This window comes from Antechinus flavipes, chromosome 3, assembly GCF_016432865.1.
Source record: "Antechinus flavipes isolate AdamAnt ecotype Samford, QLD, Australia chromosome 3, AdamAnt_v2, whole genome shotgun sequence".
Classification (NCBI taxonomy): domain Eukaryota; kingdom Metazoa; phylum Chordata; class Mammalia; order Dasyuromorphia; family Dasyuridae; genus Antechinus; species Antechinus flavipes.
In genome coordinates this window covers 108,837,063-108,859,034 of record NC_067400.1, presented here as the reverse complement: position 1 = coordinate 108,859,034, position 21,972 = coordinate 108,837,063, and the positions used below count along the sequence as shown (strand labels likewise).

Genomic DNA, 21,972 nt, shown 5'->3' with positions numbered 1-21,972 from the left:
ATTGTACATTCTCTTCGCAATTTGCTATCAAATGATTAGACTGGATTCCTCCAGTAACCGCATACTGTTTTTCCAAATAATTACCACAGATTCCAGCCTCTGATCTACCTCAAGGAGTTCCTGCTATAAGTTTATGAACTTATTAGTTCATCAAGTTTATGAGCTAGTTAAAAGTAATCATAAACCAGAAGTGAAGCTTCAAACCAGAGAATAATTGCCCCTCAAATAGAATTTAGAGTAAGTTCCTTGATTGTCCTTTTTTTTTTTTATTATTTATACCCAGACGGGACTCAGAGTTTAGCAATCAGCTATAATAGTAGCATCTCTGAACACCAAAGGCAGCTTTATACTAGCATCTTGCTCTTATATATTCCAATCTACAGCATAGACTATATGATATAGCTCATAGAAATCCCAAGTGTTCACCTATATTATACTGTGATGAATATCTTTCCACATTTAAATTTGTTATATAATTCCTTTCTTAAGCTCATTAGCAAGACAAAAAATAGCAGAGTCATTAGCAACAAGATGCCTTGAGGTAGACTTGATTCTCACCAACTTACCATGTTACTCACACAGTTAGCAAGCACAGGAGGTAGAGATTGCTAGGGGCTCTTCTATGCATCTCATTACTGCACCGGAGTTCTTGCCTTTCACTGGTGGCAGTATGGAGCCCTGTGGTTTCTATATCATGGACATTTAATAAATAGTCTCGGTTGATGTCTCTTTTAAGACACACTTGTGCACACTAAGGATTTTGTTTTTAATTCTCTGCCTACAAGTTAGTCCTCATCCTTAGTCCAAAATGTAGGGTGCAAGACAGAGCGGCAGAAATTTTTCTGAAATTGTAGAGACAATCATTAGAACCTTTTTTATAGGGGTCTGTTTTATTCTGTTCTTCACCTGAGTTGTGCTTTCATTAACGTAGGCACTGCAGACTACTGCCCATTCATACTCAATACATATCCATATTCTTCCACAAATTCTCCACTAGGGTTGTTCACCCAATGTGCTGGAAGCCTTTCCCTTTGCCTTTTTAACATAATGTAGATGCTAATTCATTGCTAAGCTGTCCATCTGTTAATTTTTGCTTACTTTGACCAGGGTGCCTTTTGCAGGTCATAAATCTCTTTAAAAATGTCCATTATGCTTTTTTTTTTTCTGTACAACATGTTGTAGCCTATTTCTCTATGATGATGTGTGTCTCCTTTGGCCTTTGCATGCCCTTGCAATTTCAAATCTCCAGACATTATGGTACTCCATGATTTAGAGCCATCCAGCATCACTGGAAGAATATTGGTTTTGTTCTGAGGAAAATTTGGCAGTAATTGGAAGCACCACACAATTTCTCAGATGTGATCCAGTCTGTTCTTTTCCTCCTATTCAAATCTGAGCCTAGATGATTGTTCATCTGCCATGCCTTTCTAAGATGTGGATACTGATGGACCAGTTTCATGAGTTATCCATCTAACTACATCTCATTGTCTGGATAATAAGTGGATAATACAAATCCACTTGCTTTTTCCTGTGTGAATAGTTTGTGATAACATTCTGGTTTATAAAGCTCTTTAATGTCTCTGGGCTTGATAAAGGGAGCACAATTTCATCTACAAATACCATCTAGAGGAGACATTTTTAACCTTTTTTAGTGTCATAGAACCATGTGACATTCTAGTGAGATCTAGGGGATCCCATTTCAGAGTAATATTTTTGAATGCAAAGAATAGAATACCTAGAAGAAAGTACATGGGGACTAATTATATTAAAATAGTTATCAAAATATTTTTAAAACTCCCAAATCATGGACCCTTTATTAAAAAAAAAACAGCCTCTGATTGAGTGTATATGATTATATGTAGGTTATTTTGCCTTGATTTAAATCCTCAGCTGGATATTTTTCATTATAAGGTCTTCTCATTAACAAACATATGTTTGAGTAGTGACTATATGTTCTGTACTATGTAGTGCTAGATATATTGTGAAATGTGAGTACCTGGAGAATTCAGTGTATGTTCTTTCATGCATACAAGAAGGAAAAGAAAACTTAATGCAAACTTTAGGGTGTTATGGATGTGTTTTGTACAGACACACCAGAAACCATTCAAAGCCTTTTGGCATATTTTCAATTATTCTGGTAAATAAATGTTTCTTTTCATAAGTGTAAGCAACATGAAGAAAGTACTGAAGAACTTTGTTATAAGACCCTGCATTCATTGTTAATTTATAAAGATGCATAGTTAACAAAATCTGATGTCTCATCAAATATATTTATCCCTTATAAACATTAAATACCATTATTATTTTATTGGTTCTTTGGAGTATTAACCAAAATAATACTGTGACATTTTACTTATTAAAGATATGAAAAAGCATTAGCTTAAATAATGTGTATTCTTCTTTGTATATGTCAGGGGCCTCCCGAGAACTTACTTACTAGGCCATAGACAGGTTGAGCTTTATGGTGAGTGAGGAAGATCTATACCTTGGGAAGTTCCCATGCTGTTACTCAATGGCCTACATTTTTCAGAAATTAATGTTTTATTTCTGCAATGGTTAGGGATAAATTATATAATCACATATATTATATATGCATACATATAATATCATATTTCACATGATATTTACAAATGTTTTCCCACACAAACAAAATAGAAAGTCCCAATATATTGTCTTTCTTTTGCAAATTGATTTGGTAAAATTCATAATGTATTTTTAATATATATAAATGAATGAAATACTCTATATTTGTTGAAAAATAACATACTCTAACAGTATTTCAAAAACAGCAATTAAGTGAAATAAAAAAGTTGCATAAGAAATAGGTTTTTAAAATTTATATTTGAATGTGAGTACTTGAAAAACTAGAGGAAGTAGAGACTTGTGGAAATTCTTCAGGGGATTTTTGGACACTTCAAGGATTTTAGGTGTTGATGGAACTAATTTTGTGATTTTTTTGACATCACTTCAAAACTGAGATCTTTTATTTTCCTTGATATAGGTGCAGCTGAAAACTACTCACATTTATCCATCATTTGGTGCTATAATAAAATAAACATAGGGATATATGAAAAGGGGAAAATTTTTATTGACTTGGTAATGATTGCGTGAAAGAAGAGTTTAATATCAGCTCAGTGTGGTGGAAAGCATTGTAAATTTGCAGATAGAAAATCCAGATTCAATACAAGTCCACTTATTACTAGGTATATAATCATGATTAGTCACTTTCTCTTAGCCTCAGTTCCTTCACCTATAAAAATGAGGATAATATACTATCTCACTGGATTGTTGGAAGGGAAGAACTCTGTGAAATATAAAGAATAATAGAGAAGATAGCTACTGAACTATGTGTATATGTTAGACAATTTTTGAGGCAGTATTAACAAGCCTAAAAATGGTGAGAGACAAGGAAATGAGAAAAAAGGAGATACTGGGGAAGACATTTCCAGGCTCCTCACACTTTCCTCCACTCAGTCTTTGGATCCAATTATATTGGCCTACTTTAACAAAATACTCCATCTCCTAACTGGGTCTTTGCACTGGCTGTTTCTTGAATGCTCTGTCTACTTAATTCTGCTTTTTAGTTTCCTGGGTTTCTTTGAAAACTCAGCTCAAATCCCATCTTCTGACTTTTTTTATTACTCTGGCTGCCAAAGTCTACCCTTTTCAGACTGCTTTCTATTTCTTGTGTATGTCTTATATGTGCACTGTTATTTATTTGCCTTTCCCAGTAGAATATAAGGTCCCTGAAGGCAAGAACTGTATTTTTGGCTTTATTTACAACTCTTGGCATATTGTCTGGAACATTAGCAAGTGCTTAATAAATACTTGTTAACTAGTCTTGATTTGGTAGCTATATGACCTGAAATTACTCAGTTAACCCCTTTGGGGGTCTCTGTAAATCTGTAAATGAGGGGAATTGTCTAGACAGATCTTTAGCTCTGTCGAAATAACTATATAGACTAAGAGACAATTCAGTGAGAACATAATATAAGCATAAATGATGGCTATTGTCTTTTTAGATTCCCCTGTTTGTAATAAAAACTCACTTCCCTCTGATCACATATTTAAAATTCTCCTCTCTGCTTTGTCTCTCTGATTCTCTGTCTCTCTCTCTCTGTCACTCTGTCTGTCTTTGTATCTCTTTCACACTCACATATATATATACACAGACATACACACAAGGTTCAGGAAGTAATAGTGGTAGAAGAAGGCTGGGGATAATGTAATCTTTATCAAAATGAATAGGGAATGTTCCAAATCAGGAATTGGGAATTTTTTTTTCTTTTTTAATTGAGGAGAGGGATGTTGATAAAGAAATCTCTAATTCTACAAAGGGAAAAAAGGGAGAGCAAGAGTGCCAACTAACTACTGACTTTTAAAAAAAAATTCTTTATAAACCATAGAGTTTCTGTCCTTGAGTTTCCTTGTTTCTCAGTTTTTGGGAACCAATGGAGGGCTCCATGTTCACATAAGATAAATGAAAACTTAAATATGAAGTTTCCTTTTGATCATTTATTCAATATTTGATATTGAATGTAAAATTCGTATTAAATATTTAATTTCTGATATAATTTGTTTATTAATATTTAAAAAATAAAATTGTTCCAACCATTCAACTCTTTCAGAATCTGTAAAAGGGACTTTTTGCTTACTTTTACTTTTTCTATTTACTTTAGAAGGAATAGTTGCTAGTGAAATTGATACCCTGAGTTCTAACTTGATACAGATATGAGAGAACATTAGCCTAATTGATGTGTATTACTTTTTCTCATGCCTCCACCCTTTCCAAAGAAATTTTTAGATGCCAAGGACAAAATTTAAGTTCTGAACTAATAAACCCTTCTGAGATCAAGTCCTTACTAATTGTAATTTCCTATGCTGCTTTTTTATCCCTTTGTAATCTCAAGCCCAGTTTTAACACCTTGTCAGGCATTCAGGAACCTCCATCTGTGCAGCCTGGTGCATTTGTAAAATAAACCCATCTGTACAGCTGATTAAAAACTGGATGTAGTCCATGTTTTGTCTCTGCCCTGAAAGAAGCAGCATTACTGCACCAGTTGTTGATATAAGAGCTGAGTAGAGACAGGAATGCACCAGGCTAATGGAACAAAATAGCTTTTAGTGAATTCATTTGAATTTAATAATAGTTTAAAATAAAATCAGGATGAATTGTGACCACCAGCCCCACTTGGAAAGACAGGATGCTTATATTCACATTTGTTTTGCCTGTAAAGTCCTCATTTCAGAGCCATGTTTAAGACCAGACTTTCCAGAGACAGTATAGGGTACCGTTTTGTGATTAGTCAGGACACTGCTTCTTACCTTCAAAACTGGCAACTGGATTTCATTCCTAATGATTTATTAGTCCATCTGTTAAAATTCTGATACTTCAAAGAAGTGTCACACTAAGCTGTTTTCAGCCATTTATACCTTAACTGTGAATGAGTTTTAATATCTTTCCTTAAGGCATAGTTTCCCTGGATAGAATGTTGGTTCTTAATTGTGTGTGTTTTTTTGTGTTTTTTGGGGGGTCTTCTTATGGTAGTCTGGAAAAAGCCTAAGGACCTTTGCTGAGAATGGTCATTTAAAATGCATAAAATAAAATACACAATATTACAAAGGAGATAGATTATAATGAGATACAGTAATCAAAAAATATTTTAAAAATTACTTCACAGACCTTAAGGACACAAATGGTATAAGGTACTGAAACCAGACTTTGGGTTTAAAAATTTTGACCAGGACTCACCCTGCTTATATTTAATGAAGGAAAGAATATCAAGAGAATATTTTTGTATTTCAGTGTTCCTAGAATCTTTTATTTTTTTTTCATTCTTTTCATGAAAACAAATTCCTACAGGATAAAGCCTCAGTGATATATCAAATAATGCCGTTATCATGTGGTTGAAATGTAGTCTTCCCTTAATTTCAGTTTAGTAGTGATTGCAATTTGGATCAAAAGTATATTTTTATATTGAAAGAGAAATCTAAAACTTTAAGTTATAAAAGGTAATTTATGATTATAAGTGTTAAACATCATAGTGGATAAAGAGCAGTTCTCAGTACCAGGAAGACTTAGGGTCAAGTGCTACCTCTGACATATGCTAGCTGTATAACCCTTGGCAAGTCAATTAACCTTTCAGTACCCTAAATAACTCTCTAAGACTATAAATTGCAGAGGAGGTATTGGTCTTTTGCATTTTTCAGATTGTTACTTTATTAGTAACATAGATAGATAGGTAGATAGAATTATATATACTAATGAAATCATAGGTATGGATAAAACACAGAAAAAATAATAAAAATCCATCTTTTTTGGTTCATTTCCGTTTAGATTCTTGCTTTGTCATTGATGGTAACTTCCTATTTTATTTTTTATGTAGCAGTTATTCCAATCTCAAATCCTCCATTGTCTCAGATAAGGAATTTAGTTCTACTCTCTCATATAGTTGTTAATATGCCATCACTGAATGAGTCAGATTATCTGTATATGATTTAATTCTGTAGCTGCAAAGGAGTGATAATTGATAGTTTGACCTGAGAGCCATCATAGACAGAGTAGAAGTACAGTAGATGGAATGAATTATAGCATACCAGAAAAGCACTCCTTCCCCCAAGTGTGAAGCTGTTTAAGAGAGTAATTTAGAATCATGTGTAGCTGGTGTAAGGACTACATACTAGTATGGAAATTATTTCTTATAGAATCTAAGAGGGATGCATGGAAGAGAAAATTTTGGTGAAATTAAAGAAGAGTTACTTAAAGGAGTATTCCATAGATTCTGTACTGAGACAAGGAAAATTAACTTAATACATATTATAACTCAGATCTCAAGCCAATTGTAGTAATAATGAGGTGAACTTCAGTGGTTCTCAACTTATTTTCCCTAGTCCCACAAACTGTAAACATTGTTGTTTAGAATTCTTTTACTTTTTCTAAGTTAAATGTGAATAATGTTAGTTATTAGCTATGCAGATCATAGCTCAAGTCTCTAGCCAGTTTACCAGTCTAATACTAGAACATGAAAGATATTTTAATTCAATAGCAAAAACATTTAGTTAAGACATAAAAGCTGTACAAATAACAAGGGAAAGGGATTAAATAGTAGTAATTCCCATGCCTTCCCCCGTAAATGAATAATACTCCCATGGGCTTCAGTGAAATAATAAAAGAACTTCCCCTTAAGCTAGACCAGAATAATATAAGAGTTACATCAGAAATTATGCACCTAAGTGTTAAAAGCATGGGATTCAATATCATTGACCTATCTAAAGAGCTAGTTGTTAAATATTTGCCAGCACACAAATAATGCAAATTAGCAATAGGAGTGGCAGCTGTTGACACTATCTTTTTGTCACAAAATCCCATAAACTTTGGGGGATATGATATGATGATGGTTGTCAGTTTGGAGATCAACTACTCTAGATCAAGGCTTCTTAAACTTTCCCCATTCATGAGCCTTTTTTTGCCCAAGAAATTTTTATATATGCCCCTGTGTATATAGTGTGTGTGTGTGTGTGTGTGTGTATATATATATATATACATATATATATATATATATATATATATACTATATACTATAAAGGAGTGATAATTGACTATAAAGGAGTGATAATTGATAGTTTCACCTGAGAGCCAAAAGAAGTTAACAAAGCATGTGTTGATTTATATTCAGTCTCCTTAGTTCTTTTTCTGGAGGCAGATGGCATTTTCTGTCCAAAGTCTATTGAGATTGCTTCAGATCACTGAATCACTGAGAAGAACGAACTCTTTGACAGTTGATCATTGCCCATTCTTGCTGTTATTGTGTACAAGATATTCCCGGTTCGGCCTGTACCACTCAGCATCAGTTCGTGTAAATCTTTCCAGGTCTTTCTAAAATCAGCTAGTTCATCAATTTTTTTTAATAGAATAATAATATTCCATTACCCTCATGTACCACAACTTGTTTAGTCATTCCCCAATTCAAGGGCATCCACTCATTTTTCACTTCTTTGCCAGCACAAAAAGAGCTGCTACAAACATTTTTGCACATGGGGGTTCTTTTCCCTCCTTTATGATTTCCTTGGGGTACAGACCCAGTAATGGCACTGCTGGGTCACAAAGTATCTTCCAAATTGCTCTCCAGAATGGTTGGAATATCACAATCACTTCTGAAATTATAGGTAGGGCTGACCCTAACATCCTTCACAAATCTGTACCCCATTCTTGCAAATGTATGGATTATACAACTATGGACTGGGGTGGGAATTAAATATACTTGTGGGAAGACTGCAGAAAGAAGAATATCCTTTAGGGAAACTCAATAAGTGACTGTTGGTTGTTGTTGGTTAGGATGGCTACATTAGTTTTCATTGTGGTTCTTTTTTGGGGAATGGGAATATAGTCATGTGGTGAGGAAAATCATAATATATCCACATATAGTCTAAAAACAGATACAGAGGCAGGGAATTTATTAAAGATGATTAGAGAGGAAGTTTTAAAAAATGCTGCAATAGTATTAACAGAAGATTCCTTCAAGCTCCTGAAGGAGTCCTGCCTTTGCACTTCTATTTTCAGAATCCTATAAAGGTTCCATTTTAAAAGTAAACAAATAAATGATGCTATTGCTTAAAAAATGCTTTATTTCATAATTTGTAAATCAAAGCTGCTCAGGTTGCATATAATCCTCAAAAGACTCTTATTTTTGTTGAGGCATTAACAGCAATCAGCATAAAAAATAAGAGCTTAATTATCATGCAGATAGAATCTGATAATTATACAGGATTGCAATGTCATATTCTCAGAAAATAATATCCCGATTAATACAAGCACAGGAAAAGTAACAAACTCACTGATCACAAAATAGAAAAAAAAAATTTCCTGGGGAGCCAGGGCACCAGAGCTTTAGGAAATAAAATAAAGCTCTGTCTAATCTTTGGTAACTATGAAAACCATTTGAATGTCAGGAGGGGAAGAGTAATTTTAATTATACACAATAGTGTTGCTGCCCACTGAGTCCTACTTTTACTTGAATGTAGTCCACTTTAATGCTTGCTGTAATAATAACAATACGTCATTTGGTGTATTGTGATTTGCCTCAAGGGATTCACATTACAACCCTAGGGTTGAACAATGCCCAAATGTTGGTACCTGGATGAACATAATAAATAGTTTGGCTTCCTTTATAAAACAGTAAAACTAAGGATATAAAAGCTGTGCATTGTATCTGGCATGTCAGCTCTTCAATCTGTTCATTTATATGTGCTTCATAAATTTTATTAAATATATTTTAAATTTTGCTGATGACTTTCCCCAAGGGCAAAATCTAGTAGATGAGCAGGAAAAAGAATAGACAACATCAGTTTTGTGTGTGTCTGTGTGTGTGTTTTTCTCCTTCTTATGCACAATGTTAAGCCATCTGTTTGGGGAATGCCATCTTCACCTCGTCACAGTCGACAGTGATTCATGTAGGGACAATGCAAACACCATAGGTTTGCAAGGTGTCTTTCTAGTCCATCAGGTAATGACTGGGTGAGTCAGATGTTGGCTTCTCAGAATAGCAACCCTTTTCCTTGTGGAATACGAATAAAACATGTTAGGAAAGTGTTGGGTAATGCATTTTCGAGCAGATTCGTTTTTGAATGTGTTGGGATATATTGTGCTTTGGAACACATGTTAATTTGAGAAAGTGCAGGTATATGTGACAAGGGAAAGCTGCCTGACAATATGAGCATCCCATTCCCTTTTTCCTAACACCTCTCTTGGACTTGATGTGATAGAGAATTCTCAAATGCATCACAAATAAAAAAAAAAAATCCTTTCCGAATTTGGAGTTTCAGGTACATTGCTGGACGTGGAACTCAGGTCACAGTGTCTATACAAAAAAAATAAATAGTGCAATTTATACAAAGCTTAATTTATTCAGTCCCATGCCTAATCAAGCTAAACTTAAGAGGATTGCTAGCATCCTTTTGTAATCAACTAAATTTAAATGACTAAAACTATTTTTGTGAGACTCTTTCCTGCCTATAATAACCCACCTGAGCAGGTGACATTAAATTTATAAATATTGCCTACTTTTAAGATTGTAATTTTCCACATTACTAAATTCTGAGGACATATAGAAGCAGTTTGCAATCAACAGATTATGTTGTTATCTAATATAATGCAGTGATAAAATATCCCATAGCTTGAATATTAGAATGAAGACTCTATATACAAATAGGACACGTCTACTTTACGTTATAAAAGTTGGGTATCAAGTTTTGCATCTTATACCTAAATATTTGATCCTTATCATGCTATACAATCAAAAAACTATAAGTCTAGTTTCTCTTGTGACTACTGGGCATGTCATTATATTAACCCAGATTAACACCTAGTCATTGATTAAATGGCTTCTAGCCTAAAGGTAAATTAAAACCCAAACAATGTGTCTGATTAGAGTAATTTCCTTAGAGACAAGTGTAAAACAGACTTGAAAAATAGTCTACCATTTTGTTCTGTTTTTTAAAAAGGTAATATCCTACTCAGTTTTTAATCAGGAATTTATATGGGGGAGGAGGGAGAAACAATCTATACATTGAATATCTAGCATGTAAACAAGATCTGCAATTGATAAGGCAGTGCAGTTTCACTTGAGTTTGTAAATTAACAAACAACAAATATTGGAGTAATGAATGCTCCAACTATATATGAAAACATGATTCGCTATCCTTATTATTGCAACCATAGGTGTGACTGGAATTAAGTACTGAGAATACTTGTACTAATATTGTGATTTTATGGTATTTACGAGGTGATTTCTTATTTTTTTGCATGCTGATGTTATGATCTCCAAACCCTTTATGCCAGAATGTTGGATTCCTTGTCTTATTTCTGAATTTCAGTTACTTAGAGGAGCTTTTTTTTTTTTTTAAGTTATAGTAGTTAATTTAGTATCCCTATAGACTATGACAAAATCTTAAAGTTGAGGAGAACTTATCTCCCCTATTGACATAGATTTTAGCTTAGGGCAAGATAATTCTTGCCCTAAAAGATCAGTCCCTTTCAGGAAATTATCTCATGGGTGCCTTCTAGGACTAACTTCCTATGTTCTTTTTTTTTTTTTTTTTTTTCCTTATTAGTCTAAGTAGGGATACTTGGTACAGTGACTATATTAAAGGTACCCACTGAATAGAGTAACCTCTTTATAACTCAAAGAAGAATTATAAAGCGTTTATAAGTTATTTTGTAGGTCAAAATTAGAATCATAAAGTTATGATTTGATTGGAATGTACAATTATAGCTACATTCTTATTTCAAGTGTCTCTAAGAAGCCTAGAAATTTGTTCCCTTAAAAAAAATGTAGCTTTTAATGATGCCAAAGTACTTCAGGGATTTGCTTTACCAAATAGCAATTCTTCTAGACCAGTCCCACTTTCCTAGTCATGGGACCCCTCAATTAAAGCATCAAGCACTTAACTTGTACTTGTGAAAAAAAAAAAAAAAGCATTTTGTGATGGGTGTAATTTTATTCCCATAGGCCCAATTATCTCAGTTGGCTCCCAATTAATCTATGGAATTGTTAGGTCCTCCTTTCAATCAGATTTTTTTCTCTTAGAGAATAATCTTTCCCCACGTCCTGCATATTTCACTTTATTATTTCCTTTACTGGAATCTTGCACAATTCGTAGACTACTTTGAAATGTTCTCTCTCTCTCTCTCTCCCTCTCTCCCTCCCACCATTGCTACTTGATATTTTATGATGATTACCTCTTTATCCAAACCTTGCAATTGTGTTTGAGGGGAGATCTAAATATAAGCCCTTTGATATGCGTATTAAGTATATATACTAGAGGAGGAAGAGACATCTCTTGTATACTACAAAGTCATTATTAAAATTTATTATATCCATTAATAATGTTAATTTATATTTTTATATTAGGATATGATAAAATTGGATATAGAAGGAAGATACTTGATCTGCAGTGACATTTTGCCTGTTAAAATCTCCTCTAGGTTACAGATAAAAGTATAAACGATAAAAAAACAGCTCTGTCAGCCGGGGGTTTCTTTATACCTTTTTTTTTTTTTTTTTTTTTTTTTTTTTTTTTTTGCTAATGGCTGAGGCAACTTTGGATTCTCCTAAGAATTGAGCTCAAATATAGGCAAGAATTATATATTACAATCTCAAATTTTTCCAATTTTTTTTAGTCCCTATCCTCAGGAACCCTTTGCAATTTATAAGTAACAATTACTCAAATATATTCAATTTTTTGGAGTCTCAATCCCCTTCATTAGCTGGAATTAGCACAGTCCCTGTTCCATACCATAGAGAGTATCTTCCTTAGGCTAGGGGTACCAGTTTAAACTTGTGGGGCTGATTAATATTTCAGAAATCAAAGAAATTTCAGTGCAGCAAAAGTCAAAAGAACATGATATCCAGATTTTTAACCTTTTAATAAAAATATGTATGACAAATCTATTGTCTAGCCACATAAGTTACAAACCTAATCCACATACCACATGATTTTTTTTTTCTTTTCCTTTGACAGTACCTACGTTTATATCTGACAAAATGATTCCACATTTCATGTGGATCCATCATATCTCAAGATACCAAAGGGAAAAAAAACCATAAATTTATAAAGAACATACAATAGCATATAATCTATGAAAGTAGGCTAGATATTAATGTTAAGCCTGTGGAAATGTAAAATGATGTCTGGATATAAACATATTTAGAGTTCATGATCGAGTTTATCTTATTGAAACTCACTTAAAAATGCAGCCTATTTGTTATTTCAAGTTCTAAAGTTCTGGCTTTTCCTTCCACTTAGCTTGTAGTATTTTTAGTATTATTTTACTCAGTATTTATATAATATTTAAGTACAAGATTATTGTACTCATATCATCTTACATAATCAAATATATACATTGAGACAACTATTACACTCTTTTTATGGGACATTTTAGCTTAGACACCAGAAGTTTAGTAAGCTTTTCTATAAGGAAAAATATCTTATGGATATTTCCTGCAAGGGATAGTCATTTGAAGACATGTTTGTGACTACTATTGTAACAGGACTTCTAATCTCTGCTGTTATCTATCTCCTTCTGTATTATTCTTTTTCTTACCTTTTTTATCTCTTTCATCCTGCTATTAATTCTTTATACATATATTCCACTTCCTCTTTACAAGTCTAGCAGACTATTCTTTTCTTTTCTGAGTAGTGACCCAACCCATGAGAATGAAATGGGTCTCATCTTCATTCTTTGTCTTTTCTCATCTCTTTCAGTTATGACTTGCTGTATATTATGGCCAAAGAATTGTTTTATTGTTTGTATGGTTTTTTTGTCCTCTTTAGAATTCATAACACAGCTGGATACTTAAACATTTTAAAAACCAGATAGTCAGATGATGTAGAATATTGAATGATGTTGCATTATACATTGACTTGTAAAAATCAATTCCCTTTATAGACATAATTTTAATAACTATGTAAACATATATTTAGAATGAATACAAGGTATAGTATTTTGTTGCCCTTTTCAAGGAATAAAAACAATAAAGAATAGCATGGAAAATCAGATAAACTGACCTCTAAATCAGGAATATCTGGGTTCAAGTCCTTCCCCAGATACATATTCCTTGTGTGATGCTAGGAAAGTCAATTAACTTTTCTGGGGAACTAACATTTTGCAGTTTCAGACAAGTGGCTGATCTACACTGATAAAAAGAATTTCTTCATTGGGAGTTCTTTTTACCATTGCAGTCACATCTGGATCAGAAGAAAGAAAAAGAAGAAAAAATAAAAATATATGTAGCTTTGATCTTCACACAAAAGTATTTTAAGAACTTTAAAGAACAATGAAAAATATAGTAGCTCACATAGTATTCACCTAATTCTAATATAACAAAGGTAGTATGTTTGATTCCTTTTTGTATTTTTCACAGCTTGCCTTCCCTTCCTCATCTCTAATCTCATTAGACTGTAAGCTTATATATCTTTTGTCTATCCCCTTTTACCCAAAACATTGCTTGGGGCATATAACTCTTTGCCAGATGCCTTGTTCAATAAATATCTGTTGCATAAATGAATGAACTTGAAATTTATAATAAAGCATGAATGCATAGAATGAATTCACCCCTACTAATGACATAAAAAACTCAAAGTCACATGTCATACTGATGGTTGGTCAATAATGTCATCTTTGTGTATGAAATATATTTATATTTATTATTAAATTTATAAATTATATTTATAAATTAATTATAATTTAAAATTAATTTAAAAATAAAAATAATTTAAACATAAATTAATAATAAATAAATTAAATTTATAATTTAAAAAATATCTTTGGAGCCTTACTATCATATTATTGGCAGTGATGTTCCACTTGGACCCCGTAACAGGGTTTTTACTGACATGACAAAAGCATCTCAGTTTAACAAAAGCTTCATTAGCTAGATAGCTCCTTGCCTTCCTTTCCTCTTTCCTTCCTCCCCTCCTTTCTTCCTTCCTTCTTTCCCTCCCTCTCTTTCTGCCTTCCTTCTTTTCTTTTCCCTCTCTTCCTTTTTACCTTTCTACCTATCATCTATTTCAAGCCCATTCTCCTTTCCTACCATGTGTTTCATCCTGTCCCTGCCATATACAAACACACACACATGTACACAAAATTAAAGCTTAGCATACCTATTATGAACAGTTTCAAACAGTTTACTTTTCATTACCTTTCCATATATAGACATCATAAAAATCAGTTCCAAACAAGTACAAAAATTCCAAATATAGAGAGAATATTTTTGGAACTGAGACATTTTCCATAAGCTCCATATGGAATATCTAAATCAATCTCTCTCTCTCTCTCTCTCTCTCTCTCTCTCTCTCTCTCTCTCTCTCTCTCTCTCTCTCTCTCTCTTTCCAGTGTTCATTCCTCCTTTGCTCACTCAGTTCTACTTATAATTCACCAGAAATTATGATACTTATCCACTTGAACTGTGACTTACACTATGCTGGGAAAGTTGAAGTGATGAACTGTGGCGTTCTTAACTGTTGAACTTGCACAGCAAATGACTTTGAACTCCATTCCATATATCTGTTATAGGGTATTTAAGTGATTGGCTTGCCTCCCCTTCTGTCCTACACTTTGGAAAACAGACTGTAGAAAGTTGAGAAATAAAGTTATGGTTTCATAATATTGAAATTATTCTTAATCGTCTCTACAATTATGATTAGGAGGAATACCTTAATAAAAACCCAAGGTTGCCTTTCACACATTTTATATAGTGGAAATAATATTTGTTAACTAGATTATTTCATAATAGTTAAAAAAGAATTGAAATCAGTTGAGGCCTGTCAGATTTAATAATTGCATGTGACCCTTGTCCTTATTTTTAACTGTCCTGTGCTTCAGTTATTTTAAATACATTTTTCATTAGATATCAAGACAAATGTGGGCCAACTACTGAGTATCCTCCCCCTTTTCTTACCCCATATCCTATTTGTCCTAAGTTCACAAGAGGTAATAAAAAGTTTAATTTCATTGCCCAATCTTTATTATTAAACAGTGTTTTCTTGGTTTGTCTCTCTCTCTCTTCATATCCTGTCAGTATGGACTATATAATCTGTAATGAAATATGCCTATTAAATAGAAAAACTCTATTTTATGTTTTATTAGAAATGCATGATGTATCCTTCCTTTTTCCTGCCAAATTTCTGATTTATGATATTTACACACAAAGAAGAGAAAGTGTCCAGTATTTTTTTTTTACTTAAAGGCAAAGAACAATTCCCATCACCATATATAATCTTTATTCCACAAAATTCCTTTTTCCTATTTTATCGTAAGATTTAATCTTATTTTCTATGGCATAGAATTTTTGGCATTAAAATTTTTCCACTTGTGATCTCTTTAGCCCCCAAAATTTTTATGTGACCAGTATCTAGGTATCTAATAGGCATACAAACCAAATGTTTACTGACAATAAATGATAATTTTGCATTCCCCACATTCACTTATAAGTCCCCATATGGGGTCACAACCCACAGTATAAGAAGCTGGGTTCCATGGTATCTATTGTTTAGTGTCTTTATCATTTGGAATCAGAAAGTTTTCATATCATCTTTTGCACTGCTTTTTCTACTTCTTCACTGATAATCAGAGATGGACAATGGAAACAGTACTTTTTTGGAATTAAAGACCTAGCTTCAAGTGCCCTCTCAGATACTTCTGAATAGTTGTAAAAGCATTATACTCCATTTTAGCTCTTATGCTTTACTTAGGTTAGGAATAAATCTGAATCCTTTAATTACTCATTAAAAAAAAAAAAACTAAATGGAAAGTCTTTGGAATCCCTTGGATGAAATGAGAAGATCCTAGTTGAGATTCTATTCCAGTTGACCAGGGGATTTTGTTGTGGCCTTAGGATTCTGTATATAAACATTGAGATTTAAAAGCATGAGGAATTTCAGGCTGAGGGATGGCTGAGAGGGTAAGTATCATGAAGGATCATTAGTTCAATTGGAAGCTGAAGATTAAGACTGGGAGAAGTCCCAAGAAAAGGTTGGCTTGTTCCCTAAGTTTCTTGTGCCTGCTATTCTAGAGACACTATTAAAATAATTTGCTATTTTTTTAGCCAAATCTTTCCAGTAAGCTGAATTTGCCTAAGTTACTAATACCAGAAATTAAATATATGCATACATGCGTATGCATGTATATACATAGATATATAAATATACATATATAAACATATAGACATGCATACATATAGATATATACAAATATACATATATGTGTGTACACACATAATATACATCCTTTAAAAATGTTTTTTGTCTTAAATTTATATATTAATATTTCCTGTTTTGTCAAGTTTAATATTTAATGTTAAACTTACTTTCTTAGTCATTATTTTCCCTCTTGAATAACTTGTGCTCCCTAGTTTAAATCTTAATATTAACTAGGTAAAGCATTTATACATTTTTTACTTACAGTAAAATTGTAGATTTGAATATATTTATCAATAATATGACTATCAAACTGGAACAGGATTTTAAAATATTTGTTCTTTCTCTGCAGTTTTGCTTAACAAATTTTACTAAAACAAAGGAATCAATATTTTGGTTTTCTTTTCTTGCTTTATACAGAGAACAATATTCTTGGCTTAATTTATAATCGTTAATATAATGTACCTTCTCATAAACTCTGATCATCTTTTTATGATTCTTGCCTCTTGGCATAACTTGGCCCTTGACATATGTATGAAAGCAGTCCAAGAACTTAGAGCCTACAGGCATATCTGTGGGGTATTGCTTCTACTTCAAATCTTGCACTTTATAATATGGTCTTTTGCTGGTGCCCTTATTATTATTTTCTTTAGTCAATACAACCTTCTTAGATAATATAATTTTTTTTTCCTCATGAGGTGTACTTAAGATCATCTTCTTAAATTTTATCATTGGTTTCTTTTTCTTAGGGAAACAATTTATCAACATTTTCATCAACATTGTTTTCCAATGGGAAGTTCTCAGTTCTTCCCAAAAATGAGAGTCAAATCAAGCATATCTAATTGAGTGAATATTTTTAGCTTATAAAAAATAATAGTCACCCTTGAAGACATTATTTAATAAAATAATTTTATCATTAAATATTAAAGTTTTTAAATCATTCAATAGTTACTCTACCCTTCTATATGCCAAATTGTACATGGAAATAGTTATCAGAAAAATATGCAGATTGAAGGGAAAATGTAAGATGTTTGTCTTATTTAAATATGTACTTAATATCTATTTTAAACAGCTAGTATTCATGTTTCAAGAGATAAAAAATAGTTCAATAAAATTTTAATTTTAAATTTGGCTCAGATTTTCTCTCTCTCTCTCTCTCTCTCTCTCTCTCTATATATATATATATATCTTTTTCTCTCTCTGTGTGTGTGTGTGTGTGTGTGTGTGTGTGTGTGTAAAGCAAAAAATTTTAGATGACTTTTGTAACTTAAAGCAAATCATATGTATTATAGATTGAGGAAGTCTGATTTCTTAAAATTATTGACTTCAAGTAGAGAACATTTAAAAATTTCTAGAATTTTTTTGGTTAACTGTATGATTGAAAGAGTAATATTCTTGATACAAAATCTAAGGAATTTCTTTATACATTTTTACTTACAGTAAAATTGTAGATTTGAATATATTTATTAATAATATGACTATCAAACTGGAAAAGGATTTTAAAATATTTGTTCTTTCTCTACAGTTTTGCTTAACAAATTTTACTAACACAAAGGAATCAATACATTTCTGTTGATTTCTAGGTAGGACTAAGAATGTTTAATTCTTTTAGCTGTATTAAATCTGGATTTCATAACCATTAATGATAGGAACTGTGCATATCTCAGTTTCTATTGTTTAGTTTAACATTTCAGAATTATATAATTTTTCAAAATAGGGAGCTCACTTTGGGGGAAAGTAATGGCAATTATGTCCCCTTATTTCTAAAGGATTCAAAATTTCTTAGGTAAGTGCAATTTAGATGTTACAGAAAAGTAATTTGCTTATTCTTGAAAGAATATGTCTGAAAAGCTTGCGTCTGAGGAATCTGTTTAGAAGCTTAAGAGTAGATATTTCAAGTTACAGCCATTACAAAGAAAATGGACAAGGTCAAAGATCTTTGAATGAATTGGACAATAACAGTCTTCAGCTGGCACAGGAATCTCTAGTACCACATGATAAAAGCATGTTTAATTGAATTATTTTCAATTCATCTCCAAGATTAAAAGAAAGAATTGATGTTTACTATCAGTATGATCTTGGAGAAAATACTTCATGTCCTTGGGTCTCAGTTTCCTCATCTATAAAATGAAAGGGCTTGGATTGATGACATCTGTGTTCCCTTCTTGTTCTGGACCTATTATCTTCTAAAATTATATTCAGAAAATTATATTAATTAGCTTTAATGATCTTTTTGTTTTAGTGATATTTTCTGGGTGCCCTTTAATGGAGGATCCAATATAGTACATTACAGCTTGGGATAGTGCTTGTCTTGTTCTTCAAAAGATAGGTTAAATGTCTTTGACCACAAATCTTTCATTAACATTCAATGTCAGCTTATGAATTTAGAATTTTTTTCTTTTTGAAGACTTTTTTGGTGTTTTGAAGTAATATATAAAAAGTGGAAGTCTGGAAGGAAAAGAGTATGTATAGAGAGAACAACTCAGAGTAAGAATTGTGAAGAATCAGGAACCCAGTGATATATGTTGCTATGAGTTTTCACTGTTTTTTTTTTTCTTCTTTCTTGCATTTTCACTTTTATTCTTTTGAAACTACAATTATTTAGGCAATATTTCTATTCTCTTTACCTATCATTGCCATTCTGCACTGTCCCAAAGTGGAATATTTTGCCTCATTAGGTAGTAATTCGCTCCAATACTGAGACCCTTTAATGGTTAGATGAGCTATTGCCTAGGATGTTGGAGAGTATATTTCTGTTCAAGTAAATGTTGGACTAGATTGTAGGTATCAAGCACACTAATAATTCTAAGTGCAGGCAGAACTATATTAAAATATAATTGGGAAATATTTAACAAAGCAAATAAAAAATACAGCAGAACTCTATGTATAGCTTAATTGGCCCTATTTCTTTTTGAGTTTGTAGCTATTAGACTAAATAACTTTCGAAATCCTTTCCGACTGAAATTTTGTGAAATCATTTGTGAAGTTTTTGATTTGAGGCACGAAGATGTGAAAATATGATAATATGGCATATGAGGGATGAACCAATTCTTCTTCACTCCCTTATTTGGGACTTATTATGTGGCAGCAATTTGGACTTCCCGATGGAAGAGCAGATGTACAAAAAAAGAGTGATGGCATCTACATCACCAATTTGAAGAGAACTTGGGAAGGGTTTCTGCTGGTAGCTCATAACATTGTTGTCGATTCAAATCCAGCTGGTGTTCGTGTGATCTCTTCCAGGAATATTGGCCAGCAAAATGTTTTGAAATTTATTGCTGCCACTGGCACTACACCTACTGCTAGATGTTTTACACTGATCACTTTCTCCAACCAGAGCCAGGTAGCTTTTAGGAAGCCTCACCTGTTGGTGGTCATTGATCGTCAGGTAGATTACCATCTTCTGGCTTAAAGTATCTTATGTTAACCTAAACACTGTATTGTTCAGATGCAGTCTCTATTCTGTTATGTGGATGTTGCCATTCCATATAACAAAAAAGGAATTCACTCAGTAGCTCTGATGTGGTGGATGCTGGCCATGAGATCCTACATATAAATGATACTATCTCCTATGAACACCTGTGGGAGGTTATACCTGATCTTTAATTCTCCAGGGATCTAGAGGAGATTGAAAAGGAACAGTTGGCTGCAGCTGAAAAGGCAGGGACAAAGGAGGAGATTCAGGATGAATGGATGGTACCCACCCCAGAATATTCTCCTGTGCCACCTGAGGTGGCTTATTGGTCTGAGGAAGTACAGGTGCCATTTGTGCACATTCAGCAGTTCCCTATTGAAGATTACTCATCTGGCTACTAGGGACTGGTCTGCTGCTCCTACTGCTCAGGCTATTGGGTGGGTAGGAGCTGTCACAGAATAGTCCTTACTTTTACCCCAGACACTCTAATAGTATTAGGAAAATGCTGAACAAAAATAAATTTGGGTTTTTTACAAACAAGAAAAACTCAAACAACAAAACAGCAACAAAAAGTCACAAGTTAAGACTTTTGCATAGAAGAGATGATAAATTAAATGAATTTTGTGGTTTTTCAATTTTGAAATTAGGTGAAATATGCCTGTAGTATCCTAAATTAAGCCATCATTTAGTATTTGGGGTATATTCCTAAGGATCCTTGGGAGCAAGAGAAAAGTGAACCTATAGGAAATTTTAAAAATCTTGCTTTTATGATCTGTAGTAGGAGATTTTCTCATGTGTGGCTCTGCCTTGGCCAGGACTGATAGAAAAGGCATCTTTCTTCTCTGTTTTCAAAGAAATGCACCAGAAAAATTACAAACTACAGGACAATGAACAATGGAGATTTAATATGTACAGCAATTTCTTCCTTGTGATATTTGAGTTGCATGTTAAGAAACACGACATCAGCACACTCAGCTGGGACACTTTCTTTCCTATTGCCAGACTGGTTCAAAAGAGATGAGCCTGTGGCTGGGGAAGTCCAATTCAATGAGCTTGGCCCCAAATAGTGATGCAGGGGGTGTCAAATCGAAGAAGGATTGTGTGAGAGGGTGTTTAACAATGAATTACTGCTACTTTATGTCTTGACATTAAAGACCTTAGATTTGCACATTACAAACCTTGCCCAACTCTCCTGGTAGAAATTTCTCTTTGAAGTTATTGGGAGATCCAAACAGGAAAGGGAGATGGGAAAAGTGTGCCAGGGGCACAATGTTATCCTTTTTCATGTGTCTGTAAAATGAAATAAAATCCCCTCAGTGAATTCACTGTGTGTTTGTATTACTTCAAAAACACACAATGTACCTATGTTGTTATGAAATATAGATGCCACAGATGCTGGAGTCCCTGAAGAGGTTGAGAAGGCAGGCTTTGGGGAAATGTTGGCATGTTAATAAAATCAGATGAGTAGAATTCATGATTTGAACTAGGTTAGATGCAGAACTTAGGGCCTTGTAATGATGCTTTTAAGATCTCCAAAATATTAAATCTAGAATAAAAATGGTGTTGGTTGGTCCACTGACTTAAGACCATTTAACTGAAAATTTAAAAGTTCTTACTGAATAGCTTAGGCATATAGGATATATTGTCAGTTTTTCACATATTACACTAATATAGTTTAGAAAATGAAACTTTCAAAAAATTCTTCCTTCTGTTTTTTTCTCTAATTTCTGAAGCAGAATATTATATATGTTATGTAGGCTATATAAGATTGCCATTAACCATGACTCCTTCAGTTAAAAATAACTGAAGATGTGCTCTTTGAGTTACATAAATTTGAGTACCACTGCCATATAAAAGAGTCT

General features: G+C 33.0%; 1 protein-coding gene and 1 pseudogene across 6 annotated transcripts in view; both read left to right on the top strand.

The window, feature by feature from the left end:
• PCDH9 (protocadherin 9) overlaps positions 1 to 21,972 on the top strand; it is a 1,035,500-nt gene that overhangs the window by 524,544 nt on the left and 488,984 nt on the right. The gene's annotated exons all lie outside the window — the stretch shown is intronic.
• On the top strand, positions 19,728 to 20,572 carry LOC127553350 (40S ribosomal protein SA-like; annotated as a pseudogene).